The sequence below is a fragment of the Vipera berus genome (assembly GCF_964194415.1).
Source record: "Vipera berus genome assembly, chromosome: 2".
Classification (NCBI taxonomy): Eukaryota; Metazoa; Chordata; class Lepidosauria; order Squamata; family Viperidae; genus Vipera; species Vipera berus.
In genome coordinates, this window is record NC_138203.1 from 17,520,693 (window position 1) to 17,541,611 (window position 20,919).

The following is a 20,919-nucleotide window of genomic DNA, read 5'->3' on the forward strand; positions in this document are numbered from 1 at the left end:
CCATATAAATTCCTGAAATAAATAAATCAGTATGGCAATTATACCTGCTGTGAATGGATCTGTGGCTTAACTCACTTATAATTTTTTACATGTTGTTGCTGTTGAACAGCCTAATTGCAACAGCTCTGTCCAGGTGATTATCAGAATAACAGAATAAAAAAGTTGAAAGAGACCTTGGAGGTCTTCTATTCCAACCCCTTGCTGAGGCAGGAAACACTGTACCATTTCGGACAAATGGCTGTCCAATCTCTTCTTAAAAATCTCCAGTGATGGAGCACCCACAACTTCTGGAGGAAAGTTGTTCCGCTAATTAATTGTTCTATCTCTCAGGAAATTTCCCCTTAGTTCTCAGTTGTTTTTCTCTCCTTGATTTAATTTCTATCCATTGCTTCTTGTTGTGCCTTCAGGTGCTTTGGAGAATAGGTTGACCCCCTCTTCTTTGTGGCAGCCCCCCAAATATTGGAACACAGCTATTATGTCCTTCTTTTCATAAAACTAGGCATACCCAATTCCTGCAACCTTTGGATCAGTTCGGATTCAAAGCAATGAACTCTGTACTGTGTAAGCTGCCCAGAGTCGCTTTGAATAGTGAAATGAGTGGCATACAAATTTAATCAATAAAATAAATTTTAAAAATTGGTCCACAAAAGCTTTTTCCATAGTGAATGTCAACTGGCTTGTGCTTTTAGAGCAGCAATGCAAAATAAGATGCTCTGAGAAATTCTGTTTGGTTTTAGTCTACAGTGGGGATGTCCAACCTTGGCAACTTTAAGACTTGTGGACTTCAACTCCCAGAATTTCCCAGCCAGTCGGTTAGGGAATTCTGGGAGTTGAAGTTCACAAGTCTTAAAGTTGCTAAAGTTGGACGCCCTGGTCTACAGTATAAACTCCTCGGGGAATCCTTTGTGGTCCATCAATGGTGTGGGGGAAAAACAGAGGAGGATGAAGAGGAAAAATAACCACCAACTGATGTTTCTTTACAAATGCTTATTTTGCTGCTCACCAAGCTATTGTACTTTCAATTGACACTTGCCAATTCCTTTGGCATGTTTGCATTTCAGAGTCACTACACCAAACAAAAGAGACAAAAGAAGCTGGAAGAAAACAAAAACTTAGGAGAAATCAGAAGAGAGACTGCCAGCAAAGATGAAAGCCTAGCTGTTGTATATCCAAGATTAAATTGCAAACAGCAGTCATTTAAAATCCTTGCCGTTTATATTGCAATAACCAGAGATAGAAGTGCTTCTGAGAAATAATCACATGAGGTCTGAAAACCGGAATGGGCTGCTGCCCACTCCTTCCTAAATGGTCTCTGTTTGAAAATCTTGTTAGCAAGGTTTTGTAAATAAGAAGAGGGTGAGTAAGGGCTGCTCAGATGTTACACATTAATATTGTAAACCTACATACACTGACCTGGAATAAGGCCCATTAAGTCCTTCCATGTTTACTGCAGCATTAACTTGAACAATGGTAAGTGTTTAAAGACATTTCTGTATTTGAACATTGGTAGATATTCAGCTGGTGCACCGTGGCTGCTTATATACAAGACGCAGACAAAATGAAACCCAGCATGCACACACAGGAGGGGGGTGAAATCACAAATTAGCCTTGTCAAACACAGTCACGTATGCCTTGTTTAAAGCTCATGACTTATTGCAAGTTGTGCTTCATTTCTGAGGACTTATAGATAATCCTCGATTTACAACCATTCATTTAGCAAACTGTTTGAAGCTACAAAGGCACTGAAAACAGTGACGTACACCAGTCCTTGCACTTACAACTGTTGGAGCAACCCCACAATCACATGATTCAAATATGGGCGCTTGGCGACCAACATATATTGGCAACAGTTGCAGTGTCCCGGGTTCATGTGATCGCCATTTGCAATCTTCCCTGTCAGCTTCCAAACAGCAAAGTCAATGAGAGAAGCTGGATTGTCTTAATGACCATGTGATTCATTTAATTAATTGCAGTGATTCACTTAACTGTGGCAAAAAGGTCATAAAATCAGGCATGACTCACTAGCAACTATCTTGCTTAGCAACAGAAATTCTAGTCCAGCGTTTCCCAACCTTAGGAACTTGAAGATGCGTGGACTTCAACTCCCAGAATTCCCCAGCCAGCATAGCTGGCTGGGGAATTCTGGGAGTTGAAGTCCACGCATCTTCAAGTTCCTAAGGTTGGGAAACGCTGTTCTAGTCCTCCCTAAGGTGCTTTTTCAGGAGGCAAGTAGACTTTCTTGTTTAGCTTTGAAGATGTTTTACTTCTCATCCAAGATGCTTTTTTAGCTTTGACTGGATGGTGGAGAATGGAAGGATTTATATTCCTTGCAGACAGCTGGTCATTTGCATTCTTTTACAGAGTCATTGAGGCCAAGTGGAGGTTAAACACCTGTGTCCTCAGTGTCCCCTGAGTAGTGCAAATGTGTGTGGAGACTTCTTGGCTGCAGGATGTTTTCTGCCCTGTGTCTCTTCACTGCTGAAGACAGGCACAAGCTGTTGGGGATGAGTCTGTGTTGTCTGCATCTCAAACTGAAGCGCAAATGGTTCCTGTAGTCTGCAATGTTTTCTGAAAATCCGTTCATACTCCCACACCGTTGGTTCATCCCAAAGTGCTGAAGAAGCTTCCTGGAGGAGAAGCCAAAACTTGTTCAAAGATAAACAAGAAAGTTCAGTTGCCTCCCGAAAAGGCACTTTGGGGACAACCATGACCTGGATGACTGAAAATTTTCATAGACAGAAATTCTGGTCCTAATTATAATCAAGGACTACCTGAACAATGTGTGCAGTTTTCTTGACAATGGTATCTTTTTTTAAAAAAAATAGACTTCCAGATTACCCTATAGTTCTGGATTCATTTGTGGTCTCTCACCCATTATGATAATAATCATAAAGTTGGAAGGGACCTTGGAGGTCATCTAGTCCAAGCCCCTGCTCAGGAAGGAAACCCTATACCATTTCAGACAAATAGTTGTCCAATGTCTTCTTAAGAACTTCCAGTGTTGGAGCATTCACAGCTTCTGGATACATGTTGTTCCATTGATTATGTTCTGTCCCAACCTATGTACATCCTTGTTAAATGCACAAGGACAAAACCCCTTTCGACATGTAGGCTGGAGACTCAGAAGAAAACAAACCCCTTCTAAACGGTCCAAACCCCTGCCAAATAGACCAAAAACAAAGGCAACAAAACACAATCCAAATGGAGAAAATTGTCCACACGAATCACAATGCAAAACAGAGAATTATTCACTAGCAACAGAACATGATCCCATGAAGTACTTTGCAATGGTTGCCTTCAGCAACCAGCACCGCCCACCCATTCCCTTTTTGTAATTCAGTCCTCAAGGCGTGGCTTCTGAATGCCTTCTCCCACTCCCCCAGAGTCGCCCCATTACCTCCCTCTGGCCTACTCTCCTGGACTGTCTTCATTTGCGGGCGTCTCTCATGTCCTCCAGCTGTGGGTCCTCCCAGTCGACCCAGCCTCCCCACACAGCTGCGTCTCATCCTGAGCATGAGCGGAATAGCCATGCTCCTCACTGGAATGTGAGTCTTGGAGCTCATCAGAGCCTTCCTCCGTCTCCGATGGCTCCCCAAGCCACTCCTCCTCCTCAGATTCCCTGGACTCAGCTGCCGGGATCACAGGCTGGCACGGAATCACAACAGATTAATTGTTCTAACTGTCATGAAATTTCTCCTTAGTTCTAGGCCAGACATGTCAAACTCGCGACTTTTTTACCATTGCCAGCAATAGGTTGGGCACGGTTTTGTCATGAGGCATCCAGCCCACGGGCTGGCAGTTTGACATGCCTGTTCTAGGCTGCTTCTCTCCTTGGTTAGTTTCCATCCATTGCTTCTTGTCCTGCCTTCAGGTGCTTTGGGGAATAGCTTGACTCCCTCTTCTTTGTGGCAACCCCTGAGATATTGGAACACTATCAGTTCACCCCTCGTCCTTCTCTTCATTAAACTAGACATACCCTATTCCAGAAACCGTTCCTTATACTTTGCTTCCAAGATTTGACAAGTTCAGCCAATGCTGTTGCCAACTGAAAATATCCCATATAATGTGAAGTTCGCTCTTAACAGAGGTCTTGGAATAATAATCAATCAAAGTCACACAAATTTTACACCCTACATTCCTTCTCCCGAGAACCTCAGATCTATACTGGCCTGCTCATATAACAACATCCGAGTAGAGTAGAGTTATGCAAATTATATCTTACCAAACTTTATGTGTGGCCCCCAGTACCTTCTTCAATTTTTAGCAATTTTCAGTATTTTAAAACTCAACTTAGTGGTTTCACAGTAGGAGAACTGGATGAGGAACAAAAAAAGTTTATATGGGAAAAGTGGCTGTTTTTCCTTTTTCTTTTTTCACCAAAAATGGGGAGAGCCATTTGTCTGGGTTTGTTTATTTATCAAATTTATATAACCACCCATCTGATAGAAAGTGACTCTGGGTGGTGTTTGACAATCCAATATAACAGCCAATATACAAAACTCTTACTTAAAATGATTATATAATAATCATTAAAATATTATATAATATGATATATAATAATATATTATTATATAATTATTATATAATAATCATTTTACAGGGACGCGGTGGCTCAGTGGGTTAGGACGCTGAGCTTGTCGATCAGAAGGTCGGCAGTTTGGCGGGTCGAATCCCGAGTGCCGCGTAACAGAGTGAGCGCCTGTTACTCGTCCCAGCTTCTGCCAACCTAGCAGTTCGAAAGCACGTAAAAATGCAAGTAGAAAAATAGGGACCACTCCGGTGGGAAGGTAACAGCGTTCCGTGCGCCTTTGGCGTCTAGTCATGCTGGCCACATGACCACGGAGACGTCCTCGGACAAGCGCTAGCTCTTCGGCTATGAAACGGAGATGAGCACCGGCCCCTAGAGTCGGAAACGACTAGCACGCATGTGCGGGGGAACCTTTACCTTTACCTTAATCATTTTATACTTCTTGCAATGATGCACTTGATAGTTTTAGTGGATTCTTCTAACTCTAGGAATTTGTTCTTTTCATCTGGAAATGTCCATTTTCTCCTTTAATCCACCTGGGTAGTTTTCAACAGATTCTGTTAGATCAATATGCAACCTTTACCCCATCTCAAAATATTGTAAACCATTACGATTTCTGATTTTATCAAGCTCAATAGTTCTCACATCTCTCACTGCAATGTTCTTGTTTCATTCTTATTTCTCAGCAATTCATGATGCTTCATGTGAGTATTCACACAGTGTCCTAGCTCAATTTTATCCAGAATGTGTTTTCACCCTTGGGGCCACTGGGCTTCTTGACTAGCTATCTTTGTTAACATGTACTCATTTCTTACATCTGCACTGATTAATCAACGCTATTTCCACATACATCCTCCTGGGATGATTCCTTCTGAATGAGATGTTCCTCCCCAACTGTTAACTCTACCCCCAGAGTTTATGACAATGTGACTTTAACATCTTTTGCCTCTGCCATCTTTACAATAACAAAGGGAGCAATGTTAAAATAGGGGTGTGGATTCTTTCTAGAGTGGGGGCACACAACTTGCTTAACATGTCTGTGAGGACTGTATCGATACCTGTATCGATTGAAAGTTCTCCCAAACCAAGTAAAATGTAGCAAGAATGAATGCTAAAATTATAGGAGATTGATCTGTTCTACTGGCCATCGCCTCTACTTGACAATCTAGCACAAGGGGACTTCAAACTTGGCCCTTTTATGACTTTTGGACTTCAACTCCCAGAATTCGTTGGCCAGTATGCCTGGATGAGGAATTCTGGGAGTTGAAGTCCACAAGTCATAAAAGGGCCAGGTTTGAAGACCCCTGATCTAGCAGGAGCTGTGAGGTCAAAAGAACTCCCAGTTTTTTAAACCTGTTCCACCTGAGCTAAACTAAAAACTCACAATGATGGTTCCTAAACCCTTACAGCCTCAAAGCACAATATGAATGCATCTCCTGTACAGCCTGGGAAGATGTGCAACCACATATCATTAGTATATTAAAAATGCCTCACTCTAAATGAATGATGTCTCCCCACATTCCCATACAGATAATAAACTAAATAGGTGAGAGGACCAAGGCCTGCAGCACCCCATAATTCAACAGCCAAGACTCACCACCACTGAGTCTTCTCTTTACTATGGAGTAAAATTATTCCAGCACACCGCTCACTACACCCAACCCAAACAGGGAGGTTGATCAATGCCACTAAGAATTCTAACAGAAACAGGAAACTCACACTATTCAAGTTCTGATGGTCATCCACAAAAGCATACCATCCCACACACTCATGTTCTCATTCCATTAGTGGATCTTTACTGTTGCATGTCTCATGGTAGTTCATCTTTCCAGGTGTGTTTAAGACTAATAGATGGTAAATGGGTTTATGGACATGATGTGACAAATGCCATCAGACTAAGAGCAGGAAAGCATTGTTTGCATTCAAGGCCTCCTTCTGAACTTCCTGGAGACATTGGATACGCTGTCATGGGAAGCAGGATCTAAGATTAGCAGCAGTGGGCAACTATGGCAACTTTATGACCTGTGGACTTCAACTCCCAGAATTCCTGAGCCAGCCATACTGTGAATAGTTAAAAGTGGACAGATAGAAGATTTGCTGAACTGTGACATTAGTTTAAAGCAGAGTTTCTCAACCTCAACTTTAAGATGTGAGGTTCACATTTTCAACTCCCAGGATTCCCCAGCCAGCATAGCAAGATATTCCCATAGTATTCTGGGAATTGAAGTCCATACATCTTGAAATTGCTGAGGCTGAAAAACACTGCTCTATGCTAATTTCCCTTCCTCTTCCCACATCCCATAGAATTGTAAAATTGGGTCATTCTATAAGGCAGAGATGGGAAACCTATAACTGCTACAAGGAGAATAGCCACTTCTCTAGTTCCCATATTTGATACAGCACAATCATTGTATATAGTGTTGTTCAAAAGAAAATGTATGTAGTTCCCTAAGATGGCAACAGGACAGTCACAAGACAGGAAGACAACACAATTCCACATAGGATGGCTCTCCAAAGAATCTTCAGGCTACCTACTCATAGTAGCTGTTCCTCCTTTGAGGAGAAGGATCAAGCCATCAAAGACTACGTTTTGGTAGGTGAAGACCTCCTACAAGCATTTAGTGCAAGTCAGAAAAACAGTGCCCACTTCACAGGGAGTAGTCTGGGAAATGGAAAATGCCAAATTGCAAAGCAGCAATCAGTTTAACTCCAACTTTACCGTAAGCTTGTAATTAGCCCTTGCAAGCTGTAATTTTGAAAAGAAGGCACACCATACCACAACACAGCAGAAGATGGTTTGCGTTTGTATGGTTCTATTCAAACAGCACGCCAAGAGAAATGACTTTGGACAAACAGAACATCTTGGAAAATAATTTCTTTTCTCCCTACATGCCCTATTCTACCTACAGCTAGGTTATCAGCTTTTTTATTATTATTATTTGCACAAAGTTTACAGTCCTGACTTTACGACAAACCTGTTGGATGCTGATGTAGCTCTTGTGAGCAGAGACAGATCCCTGCGAAATCCAGGCCAAGGTGGGACTTGAATGCAATTTTTTAATACTGAAGACCAGCTGCCTTACTTACTTACAGGTAGTCCTTGACTTATGTCCATAATTTTGACTGCTAAGCAATGCTGTTGTTAACTGAGTCGTCACATGACAGGATCTAATTTTATGACCATTTTTACTGGAGTTGTTAAACAAATCTGGCTTTCCCAACTAACTTGGCATGTCAGAAGCCAACTGAGGTCACAAATCATGATCACATGACTTCAAGAAGCTGCAACCATCATAAATGAGGGCCCACTGCCAAGCAGCCAAATTGCAATCATGTGACCCTGAGGGGGGTCGTAATTTCAAGGATGGGTCATATGAGTCGCTTTTTCTGTGCCATCAAAACTTTGAATTGTCTTAGCACATCTTAAAAGTTGTCAAATTTGAAAACCATTGTTCTATGTGTGCCAACTTCAATTCCCAGAATTCTGCAGGGCAGGTATTTTGTCTAGAGGGCCTATATCCAAAAAGTCCCCTGCTTGGTGAAAGCAACACAAATGATTTTCTCAACAGTCAGCTTTTTTTTAAAAAAAAGGAATGCAAGCAGTTCAGTGAGATGTTTTTCTGCTCCTTTGCCAAAAGAGATTTAAAAAGCCCCACCATAAATATACATCTAACAGAGGCAGGAAAACATAACCAGACATCATTAATGTCTACAAAATGTCCCTGTCATTGTTCAAAATGTCGTGCACCTTCTGATTAAAAGAAGCATGTTTTGCCCAATGATTTGGAAAACAAAATTTCCTCTTTGCCTTTGCCCATCTCTGCATATGACACGCGAGAAGTTGAATGCTAGAGGTTCAAGAGCTAGAAGATTAAGCCAGCTAATAAACACGGTCTTCATGTAAAGAAAAAACAGGCTACAGTATACCCTTTATCTCTTGACCACAAGTTTTCCAGAAGCGCTTAATGAAGTCTGTGTTAGGTCACCTTGCAAATAAGTTCCAGCTTTTTCTCTGCTGCAGTTTGAGGAAAGGGGGCTAGGATGAAGACAATTTTCCTAGAAAATCTGGCCTTCTTTTGAAAAAAAAGGAACAGTGAAAAAAAACCAAGCGAAAAAATCAACCTGCATTGGTGGTTGTTTTAATTCACTACAGAGTTTGAGTACATGGAGAAAAGTCCAGTCAAAATTCGGATATTCCAGATCTTTCTATGGGGGGTGAATTATTACACACACCCCCCCGTAGATAGGGCTCGCAACTTGGGAGTCCTCCTAGATTCACGGCTCACCTTGGAAGATCACATGGTGGCTGTGACTAGGGGGGCTTTCGCCCAGGTTTGCCTGGTGCGCCAGTTGCGGCCCTATCTAAGCCGGGATGATTTATGCACGGTCACTCACGCGCTCGTGACCTCTCATCTAGACTACTGCAACGCTCTCTACATGGGGCTTCCCTTGAGGACCACCCGGAGGCTCCAAGTGGTACAGAATGCAGCCGCGAGAGTTGTCTTGGGAGTCTCCCGATACTCCCATGTCACACCTCTGCTCCGTGAGCTGCATTGGTTGCCAGTTGTCTTCCGGGTGAGATTCAAGGTACTAGTAATGGTGTTTAAAGCCCTACATGGCAGGGGTCCGGAGTACCTTAGGGAACACCTGCTGCCGGCGTCTACTTCCCTCCGCCCTGTGCGTTCCCACAGAGAGGGCGTCCTCAGGGTGCCACCGGTCAGAGAATGTCGACTGGTGGCCCCCAGGGGGAGATCCTTCTCTGTGGGCGCCCCGGAGCTATGGAACCAGTTACCGGTTGAGCTCCGGACGGCGCCCGATCTTCGCTCCTTTCGCCGCGATCTAAAAACATACTTGTTCGAGCAAGCCGGCCTGGCCTGAGGGGGGATTGGTGGGGTTTTTAGTATTTTTATTGGGGTTTTTAGTATGTATTAACTGTATTTTTAATTGGGCATGTATTTAATTACTTTTTATCTTTTGTAATTTCTGTGTTTTATTCTTGCCCTGTACACCGCCCTGAGTCCTTCGGGAGAAGGGCGGTATAGAAATATTAATAATAAATAAATAAATAAAAAATTAACAAAGAGCTGCAATAGCCTTCTGCTAAGAAGGAGTGGGGGGCATTCTTCATTAAAAATAAAGTGGGTAATGAAAATATGAAAAATCCCTCTGGGGGGGGCAGAGAAAATAGAACAGAAACGTTTTTCTCCTTCTCTCACACAATTGAATGACAGTCATCAAAACAAAAGGAGGAAGACTTAAAGTCTTAGTTAAACTGAGGGATTTTCTGCCATCAAATGTGGTCATCACTCCCAATTTTGATATAGTAAGTTTAAGTTTAAGTTTATTATATTTGTATACCGCCCTTCTCCCGAAGGACTCAGGGCGGTGAACAGGGCACATATAAAATACAAAGTACAAAAGTTAAAAGAGAATTAAATATAAGCCCGAGCTAAAACAATAAATAATAGTATAAAAAACCGCAATAAAAACCCCAACACATCCCCCATCAGGCCAGGCCGGCTTGTTCAAATAAATAGGTCTTTAGATCGCGTCGGAAGGAGCGAAGGTCAGGCGCCGTCTGGAGCTCAACCGGCAACTGATTCCATAAGTCCGGGGCACCCACAGAGAAGGCCCTCCCCCTGGGGGCCACCAGACGGCATTCTCTGACCGGTGGCACCCTGAGGAGGCCCTCTCTGTGGGAACGCACAGGGCGGAGGGAAGTTGACGCCGGCAACAGGTGATCCCCGAGGTACTCCGGACCCATGCCATGTAGGGCCTTGAAAACCATTACCAAAACCTTGAATCTCACTCGGAAGACAACTGGTAGCCAATGCAGCTCGCGGAGCAGAGGTGTAACATGGGAGTATCGGGAGACTCCCAAGACAACTCTCGCGGCTGCATTCTGTACCAGTTGGAGCCTCCGAGTGGTCTTCAAGGGAAGCCCCATGTAGAGAGCGTTGCAGTAGTCCAGACGAGAGGTCACGAGCGCATGAGTGACCGTACACAGGGCATCCCGGTCTAGATAGGGCCGCAACTGGTGCACCAGGCGAACCTGGGCGAAGGCCCCCCTAGTCACCGCCACTATATGGTCTTCCAAAGTAAGCTGCGAATCTAGGAGGACTCCCAAGTTGCGAGCCCTATCTACGGGGGGTAATAACTCACCCCCCATGGAAAGAGGTGGAATATTCTGAATATCCCGGGATGCCGGTATGCACAGCCACTCAGTCTTGTCGGGGTTGAGTTGAAGTCTGTTCTTCCCCATCCAGACCCGAACCGCTTCCAGGCAACGGGACATCACGTCGAGGGCATCACTGAGGTGGTTTGGGGTCGAAATGAAAAGCTGGGTATCATCAGCATACTGATGATACCCAACTCCAAAACCACGAATGATCTCACCCAGCGATTTCATGTAGATGTTGAACAGGAGAGGCGAGAGGACCGACCCCTGAGGAACTCCACAAACGAGAGACCTCGAGGTCGACCTCTGCCCCCCTGCCAACACCGACTGCGAACGTCCCAGGAGATAGGAGAACCACTGGAAAACTGTGCCTCCCACTCCCAATCTCCTGAGACGCCGCAGCAGGATACCATGGTCGATGGTATCAAAGGCCGATGAGAGGTCTAATAGGACTAGGACAGAGGAATATCCCCTGTCCCGGGCCCTCCAGAGATCATTCACCAGAGCGACCAATGCCGTCTCCGTGCTGTACCCGGGCCTGAAACCCGATTGGTACGGGTCTAGATAATCTGCTCCATCCAGGACCAGAGGGAGCTGATGCGCCACCACACTCTGAACAACCTTCGCAAGAAAGCGAAGGTTGGAGACCGGACGAAAGTTATTTAACACAGCTGGGTCCAAGGCAGGCTTCTTGAGGAGAGGTCTCACCACCGCCTCCTTCAAGATGGCGGGAAAACTACCCTCACTCAAAGAGGCAGATATAAACGCCTGGAACCAGCCTCGTGTCCCCTCCCGGGCTGCATAAACCAGCCAGGAAGGGCACGGGTCCAATAAACATGTGGTGGAGCTCAACCTCCCCATAATCCTGTCCACTTCCTCCGGGGTCACAGAATCAAACTCCTCCCAGATAACATCGACAAGGCCGCCCGTGTCCTGGTCGTCATACTCTGCCCAGTTGGAGTCCAGACCGGTCCAAATCCGAGTGATTTTGTCCGACAGATGTTGACTAAACTCCTCGGCACGACCCTGCAAGGGTTCCTCCCTCACCTCCTGATTAAGGAGGGAGCGGGTCACCCTAAACAGGGCGGCCGGGCAGTTATCTGCGGACGCGATAAGGGCGGAGAAGTAGTTAGACCTCGCCGCCCTTATCGCTGCGAGATAAGACCTAATAAAGGTTCTTAGTCGCAATTGGTCGGATTCGGATCGGCTGGACCTCCAACAGCTCTCTAGGCCCTGTCTCCGACGCTTCATCTCCCGAAGCTCCGCGGAGAACCATGGAGCTCGCTGGGATCTGCACCGGGTCAGGGGCCGCAGTAGTCGACCTATGACCATAATGGAGCCCAGAAAGTCATGATGGTCATAAATTGAGGCACCCACATAACAACCTTGATTTTACAAGCCTAATGTGATAGTTGTTAAGTGGACATGGTAGTTGTAAAACAAACACCATGAACATTAAGCAAGTCATGGGCAGTTTTTTGAAAAAAAAAGTCATATATCACATCTATGGAATGCTGGTTGCAGCAAAATGCAATCATGTGATATGGGGGGAAATGCCACAGACAGAACTCTGAAACAGGGTCATAAGTATCTTGTGGAGTGTCCGTTGTAACTTAGAATGGTCAATAAGCAACTGGTCATTAACTGAAGACTACCTGTTGCTGAGCAATCTGGCTTGTAGTCTTCGTGCCTGTCTTATCTCCAGAATCAAAGACAGCAACCGGCTTTAAATATTAAGGGGCAAAAGCAAGAAAAAGTTATCACCCTCGTATTTAACTTGTGCATCATAAAATCATAGCACTGGACACTGAGTATAGGATCAACCTGAATTAAAGCTATCCTGACAAGCAAGATCTCCAGTCTTTCCTTGAACATATATAGTGAAGCAGAAATCAACACCTCACTCACTAATTGGATCTCCTATGGAAACTGTTAGGAAATTAGTCTCCAATGTGCAACTAATTGGACACACCGTATGCACATATTGCATTAAAACATGATTGGTTTAACCACTGCTTTTTTAAATAAAATCACAGTGGCTGGGTTTGGGCAAACTGTGACATGGAATTCTGAGAGTTATAGTCCCAAAACATCTGGACTGTTCTGCAGATGAACTAGTTTAAATAGTTTCTCTGAAGCTGGTGCCTTCCAGATGTGCTTGGCTGCAGTGGCTGGGAATTCTGAATACTGTAACCCCAGAAGAATTATAGCAGTGTTTCTCAACCTTGACAGCTTGAAGATGTGTGGACCTCAATTCCCAAAATTCCCCAATCAGGTTGACTGGGGAATTCTTGGGAGTTGACGTCCACATATCTTCAAGCTGCCATGGTTGAGAAAGATTGAACTAAAGGGTACAAGAGAGGAAGATGTCCCAAGACATTCTTGCTTCAACTATTAAATTATTGTCATGGAGTAGCTTCCAAAGGAAGATGGTGAACTGAAGATAGCTCCTCTAACAAGCAGAGCCACCAACTGCAACTTTTGACAAGGTCCCTTTGATCCTCCCTGGATAAAAAGAGTGATACAAGATTGCCCAAGCTGTTTCTCCTTACAGCTGTCCTCTTTCCTCACACACACACACACACACACACACACACACACACACACACACACACACACAGAAATGCAAGACAACAATCTGGGGGGACAGTGAGGGGATTGGGAGATGGGAAAATTTGCCCTTTTGCTCCAGCTGCAAAGAAGAAATCCAGAATCAGCCAGAAAGAGCAAAGACAGATTCCCCCTAGCAGTTTGCATAATATATTCAGTATTTATGCAGATAAATATTTATGCTTTAGTTCAGGAAGATTTCTGTCTATAGGTAAGCAACATTAAAGAAATTCCTCTGCAGTAATTCCTCCTGTCATTCTTGGTTACTTGGGCCTGAGAGATATGCAATTGCAATTCTGAGTGGTTCTCTCTGGATTTATTGATATCTTAATTAAAAAATGTAGTGTACTGGATTTGTCTACATGGAATATGATGAAAACATTTTCCCTCTATAATTATTTTATGTATTCCTAATTTTATAGAACTTAAATTGGCTTTACATTTAACTGTTTCTTTTATTCAAAGTAAGAAAATTTTGAGAACTTGCTTTTTGTAAAAGAGAAATCGTTTCTTTGTTATGTTAAATTTAAGTTTTTTATGCCCATATTAGGATACTGGGATTGCATGATACCTGTGAAATGTGGACCTGTCTATAGTTTATAGTGAAAAATGGAATATGTATTTGGGATAAATTATTATTTAGGATGTTGTATATTGGAGCATGTAAAGAAGAAATGGTCATTTTGGTCATGTTAAATTTGGATTCTTTTTTCTATTCTGTTTACATTATGAGACCATTTGATAACTTTTAAATGGGATTTTGTTAAAGTTAAGAGGGAGATGTAGAATGTTGAGTTTTATTCATGTTAATTAATTTTAAATTTTTAGACCTTTGTTTGATTTTTAGTTGATATACAGATTGAAAATGTTACTTCTTTAAGTTGCCTATTGTCAATAAATGGGATGAAGAGTTTTATGTTTGTTATAGACTAAGAGGAAGTGTAGAGTTGGAGGATTGTTTATATTTGCCACAATCAGGTGGGGAGTTGTTCTGGGAGGAGATCCATTAAAACATTTATCTTTTCTGGTATTCCTTTTCTTCTTTTTTTCTTCTTGTCTGAATGATCTTTTATTGTGTTATTCAAAACTTTTAATAAAATTATTTGTAAAAAATCATTGACTGCTTGAAATAAATTCTGAATAAAATTCTTCACCATTTGTCCAATCAATAAAGCCCGAAGAAAGTCAAATATTCCACATAATTTCATCAGCTCTCAGCCCATGTGTGCCACTGATGTGTTTGTTCACTAACAAGAGTCAAGAAATCCAATGGGACTTAGTCTCAGGAAAGAGCAAGCAGAGAAGAACAGCCTTAGATGCTTCAAAATAATTAATGCAAGTTTTAGTATCCCAGATATCATAGCCAATTCCAAACACCAGTTTATTATTCTGGTTGTAATCATACTGTATTAATGCATTAATTATTAAGTATTTCTGGGGGGAAAAGAGAGAAAAAAAGATAAAAATAAGATGAAGCAAATCAACAGGGAATTTACAGATATCTTAAATTAGGTTAAAAAAATTGATGCTTTATTAATTAGTTTTAACTAACTGAATATATTATAGAGTGTAGAATACTACAGAAAAAACGATGAATTTACATGCATAATAGAATTAGGTTAAAATTTTCAATAATTCATGGACATAGAGGAAGTTGTAGCCAAAACTGGGGGTGGGGTTAAAAGAGGGATCATCCTAGCATCTGTATGTAGCCACAAGCGAGCTAAGTCCAACCCATTTGGAATTCGTTGACCCGTATGTAATTGCTAGCAGGTACTAACCATTAGTTGAGAATATTCTTGTGCATAAGTATGAGTAGCAATAAATTAGTCTAATTAGACCTTCATGTGTGGATCTGATCTTTCATGACCAACATTGAATTAGTCTTAACTCACTGTATACATTATAGGTAGTCCTTGTTTAATGATCCTTTTTTCAGCAACTGTTTGAAGTTATTACTGGGCTGGGGTAGCTTTGTGTCCTGGCCGTAACAGCTGATTGCATGTCTTCCTACCCCTGGCAGCTACTATCCCATCCCAGGACCTTCTTGCAACTTCCTGCCAACATCCCCATTGACTTCAATTGTTTGAAGCCAGCAGGAAGTTGTGAGGTCCTCACTTAAAGACTCATGGTTCTCGCTTAATGATGGCAGTAAGGACTGCCAGCATTACCATTGCTAAGTGATGTGGACACATGATGTTGCACTTTATAACTTCATTGCTTAGCAACAAAAAATCCAGCTCCAATTATTATTGTTAACTGAGGACTACCTGTATAGCATTTAGGAAACTGTAGAAAAATAAGATAAAATGTAATGAATAAACAGGGAATATACACGTATTATAAAATTCATTTAAAATTTTCAATGCATCATTCATTACTCTTAATGTAATTATGGTGTTTGGGGAAAATAGTTAAAATCTAAAGAATAGATAAGCATCAACACAGCATGGATCATAAAATGAGATTAAACATTACAGTAAATTCTATCCAAAGTATTGAAGATCTATTCAGATTTAACAGATCCTTTAGCACCAGAAAATTGAGAATTGATGGCGAGAGAAACACGTTTAGATGTGATACAAGACCCTACATAAAATTAGCAGTTCGTTATACCTGATGTGACAAAGTTTTACAATGCAAACAAAAAAAGAAAATTAGTTGAGAATATTCTTGCACCATTCTTGCACCGTATTAAATGCCTAATTTCTCACCCCAAATCACAGAGAGGAGAGAGGCCAGACAAGGAATAACAGATGGAAACTGATCAAGGAGAGAGTCAACCTAGAAATAAGGAGAAATTTTCTGACAATGAGAACAAATCAATCAATGGAACTGTTTGTCTTCGGAAGTTGTGGGAGCTTCATCACTGAGGCTTTCAAGAAGAGATTGAACTGCCATCTATGAGAAATGGTATAAGGTCTCCTGCTTGGGCAGGGTGGGGTTGGACTAGATGATCTGCAAAGTCCCTTCCAACTCTGTTATTGTATTCTGTTCTGTTCAGTTCTGTTCTATTCTACAACCTTCAGGACACAGCATTTCATTTAAATGTGTTTATCCATGCACAGAAATGTGTAAATTATTCCTTATCAGTGTGAAAAAATCTGGAACAAAATAGATTACCCCTTTTAACATATTCTGATCCCCTCTAGTAAATTCCTACTGAGAGAGATAACATTCCCACAAAATATGATTGGAAAAGTCACTTCCTTCTTCATAACAACCGAATACAAAGATCACAGATTGTCTAACTAGGTGACAGGCAGAGTAAATCTAATCTTCGAACCTAGCTGGAAACCACAAGACAGTAAAGTGACTTTCTCTGTAGAAAATTTAATTAATCTGTCAGCAAGCACACAGGGAACCTTGAAACTTGCATGTTTGCTCGAAGCTTAATTAATGTTCATCCAGAAAATAGCTCAATAGCTAACATGCCACCTATGTTTATATGCAAAAAAAGGAGGAGAGCAGAGATTTCACTGTTTTCTCAACTGAAAAGTAAGCTTATCAGACTGATTTTGGTCATACATTTCCCAATCAGCAAATCTGGTGCCCTAGATTACTGCCAAATCCTGTTTTGCAGGATAAAAAAGCAAAATCCCCTTTGAGTTGAGCTCAATTTTTATGTATCAAATTTTTATAGCCGCTCATATCATCAAAAGCAACTCTGGGTGGCACATAAAAATGAGATTACAAAATAGTTTAACAATTTCTAGTAACTTCACGGACACTTCCATTAGACATCTAGTCAACACTACAGAAGATGGTATGTCGGTTCCTTCTTCCAGAATGTTTTCCCAATGTCCCTGTCTGGCCTGCAACTTGGGAATTTCTTAGTAGTTTCCCATCCAAATATTAACCAAGCAGATGCTGCTACCTACGTGGTCATTCATGAAAAGGAGAAAAGTATGAGACACATGGCACAGAGTAACCCTGCCCGTTTCAGAAGACAATTTGGCACTGAGAGATGAGAATGGCCCCCTAACTATGTCTACATATCCAAATAACTTGGACATGTGTTCTATCAGTTTCCTGAAATAAAGGTTTTTCTGAACATGCCAAATTCTATTCCCCTGCTTTCAGCACTTTCTTGTGCTGTACAATGCAAAGATAAGAGTGTATTTCCATCACAATCATGAGTGGCAGAGAATGGATCTAAAAAGAACTCCCCACACAGTTCTATGACATTTTTTTTAAGCACACAGCCAATTTTTCATTGCAGGTAGTCCTCAACTTACAACCATTCATTTAGTTACAAAGACACTGAAAAAAGTGACTTATGATCATTTTTCACACTTATGACCGTTGCAGCATCCCCATGATCAAAACTCAGGCAGCTTGGCAACTGACTCATATTTATGAGGGTTGCAGTGTCCCAAGGTCATGTGATCACCTTTTGTGACCGTCTGACAAGTAAAGTCAGCGGGGAAGCCAGATTCACTTAACAAACATGTTACTAACTTAACATTGCAGGGATTCACTTTACAGCTGGGGCAAGAAAGCTTGTAAAATGGGGCAAAATTCATTTAATAACTATCTCACTTACCGACAGAAATCTGGGGCTCAATTGGGCTTGTAGGTCAAGGACTACTGTATAGATCAGAGGTCCTCAACTTTTTGGGCACCAGGGACCGGTTCCGTGGAGAAAGGTTTTTCCACGGACCGGAAAGTGCATGGTTTTGTATGCTGCCTGCAACCCACGGATGGGGCTTTGTTTGTTTGTGAGGACCGGTTGCTGGCATGCTGGGGGTTATATTAGGCAAATCTGTGACAGAACAGTTTTTTTAAAGTAAATATTTGGCAAAAAGAAACAGGTGAAAAATGTTTTAAACTAAGCTTTGATTCAGGGCACCTTTAAAATGGTACAAAGGGGAGAATTATACACTTTTTCATATAACATCAGAAAAAAGAGCAATTTTTGTTGTATCTATTTAAAACAGTCTTTTCAAGTTAATCTTAATTTATGTGGACTTCAACTGCCAGAATTCCCCAGCCAGTCATGGAGAATTTCTGGAAAATCCCCAAAACAATCTGAAATTCCAAGAAAAAAAAGTCCAACACACTTTTGTGATTCAGTCCTGGCCAATTTGCCCACTGTGATCCTTGATCCCCTTCCAAAAAACCCCAACCACCCTTAATCCTTTCAAAAGGTTCTCCACAGGTGGCTTAGTTTAGTGTGTTGTAAAGCCACTCAATAACTTTGATTATAGCTCTCAAGGGCTGATAATTTGAGGCTCTCCTGATGTTTCTCAACTACTGTTTCCGACGTCCTAACTATTGGCTGGAGCTATTGGAATTTGTAGTTTAACAACAAATTCCTTATCTAATGAGCTAAATTAATTCTTGAAGCAACAAAGGGGATCTCTGTTTTCTTCTTTGTTAACGGGCATGCATGAATTCTGCTTTGGGACCCAAAGGAGGGTAAGCAAAAAATAAACCTTATAAAAGAAAAAGAATTCTAAAAGTTCTATTGACATTTTGAGTTTACAGCTTGTTTCTCCAGCAAACCTTTTTGCTTGTACTTAATTTTAATTCATTTACGTTTTTGCTGTTTGTGGCAAGTGCTATCTGCAGGATGGGTGAGGACAGAAGCAAAGAGATAATAATTTGCCTTCCTTGAAAATGCAATTAAAAGTCTTATTTCCAAGAACCAGATTTCTACAGAGATAGTGAAGGAGGCAACAAACTCCATTACAGCAGAACGGATTTTAAGCATTAGCGTTTGCCTTCCTCTTAGCATCAAATGTCCTGTTCTTTAACTTTATGAAATGAGTAACATTGGTAAAGTATATTCAAACCATAAAACATTGTCCAAATTGGCTTCAAATGTAAAAATATTCTGCAAAATTATCCCTAGAACAGTTTGAACTGAACTTTGAAACAACCTGCTACAGAAGACAAGTTTGAAATGCAGCAAACTGTCCAATGTATGAATAAATAGCCAAAGTGCTAGATCAAAACTATGAATAGCTTGCAAAAGCACATTGATTTGTGGTTTACACTTCTGCACAAACATATATCCATAAAATAAAACAGTGGGTGAACTCAGGATAAAATCTAAAGTTGATGTAATTTAAACTTTCAGTTAAATAATAAATCAATTTTGATTTTGGAGAGACATGTCTATAGCTTCAGATCATCTACTTCCCAATAGTATTGCCTATTCTAGCCTTCCCTGATTGGTAATACTGCAGTGGGTGATCTGTTGTGATATATTCTGGAATGTTGCAGAACCCACAAACACAGAGGGTTTTCCAGTAGAATTGAACTTAAAATCTACACGCAACACAACTGCACTACTTCAGAGTACACGCAACACAACTGCACTACTTCAGAGCAGTATTTTCCTGTAACAGGTAAAGAAAACATGGAAACAGTTTTTGCTAATACTGATCTGCCCACCCACTCATCTAAGCCCTTCTTTTAAGTACTTGATCAAATGCAATACCACTGGCTACAGGGGATTCTGCTATAGCATGCAATAATGTCAAAAGGATGAGAGCAATTAGGTGATAGCCTCTTTACATATAATTTAATTGAATATTTTAGTTATAGTAATAAAAACAAAGGCAAAGTAAATTCAGTGAAAAGAAAGTAAAAAGAGAATAAAAGGTGCAAAGAAAGAAAAGGGGAGTGATATAAAGAAAAAGAAAAGAAATATACAAAGAAGGTACTTCTAATCTTCAGCACAAGTTTAAACAAGTTTGGTAGCTCTTTATATCCTAGAAGGTTGCAAATAGATACAGGATTGCTTCTTCCCATAACCCATTCTTTATCTATAAGTAAATCTATAAAATATCAACTTTTCAGTTCGATTGTCAGCAAGAAGTCCATCAAGAGTTGCCAGAATTTCATTAAAAAATGTCATTTTAACCTTGATCAAATCAACCACCTTAATATTCCTTCCTTTCACTGATGAAAATCTTAATCTTTAATACATTGGTGATGCTTCCCTTCATCTCCTAGCACTCATACCCATGGGAGAGTACAGTCCTACAGTCTTCTTGCATGCTGCAGTCATCCAGAGCATACATGGGAGAATCTACTGTCCTCTCCTTGTCCAGAGAGGTTCCAAAGAACTAGTCACAAGTTCTTCAGTCTTTACCACGATCATTGTCTCCACTTTCCAAGAGACAGGTTTGGCTCACCATGCCTCCGCTGGAAGTTAAAGCCATGCTCTCTACATGCAGTTGTGCCTGTCATTTTGACAGTTTGACTTCTTCCCCCTCCCCCAACATACCCCCTTAGTTGCCTGGCATTCAGGACAAAGTTTTCTCAACTATAGCAATTTTTCAGCTATATCAACCCAGCTGTAGAACTTTAACATATCACTCATACTGGGCACCTTACAAATTGTGATTTATTCACCAAACCAATATCGAGCAAAGCATGGCTTATTTCAGCATGTGATTCTAGCTTGCTCAAGTTTTTAAAACTATTTTTATTAAGCATTTTTAAAAATAGAAACCAAGAAAGATGAGACATAGAAAAAGAACAAAATATAAACAGTAAAATACGAGTAAATAAACATAGGATCTCACATCATGTAGATTGTTTTTGGTATATCACTAGTTATTTGTGAAATTATGAAATGCAATATGTA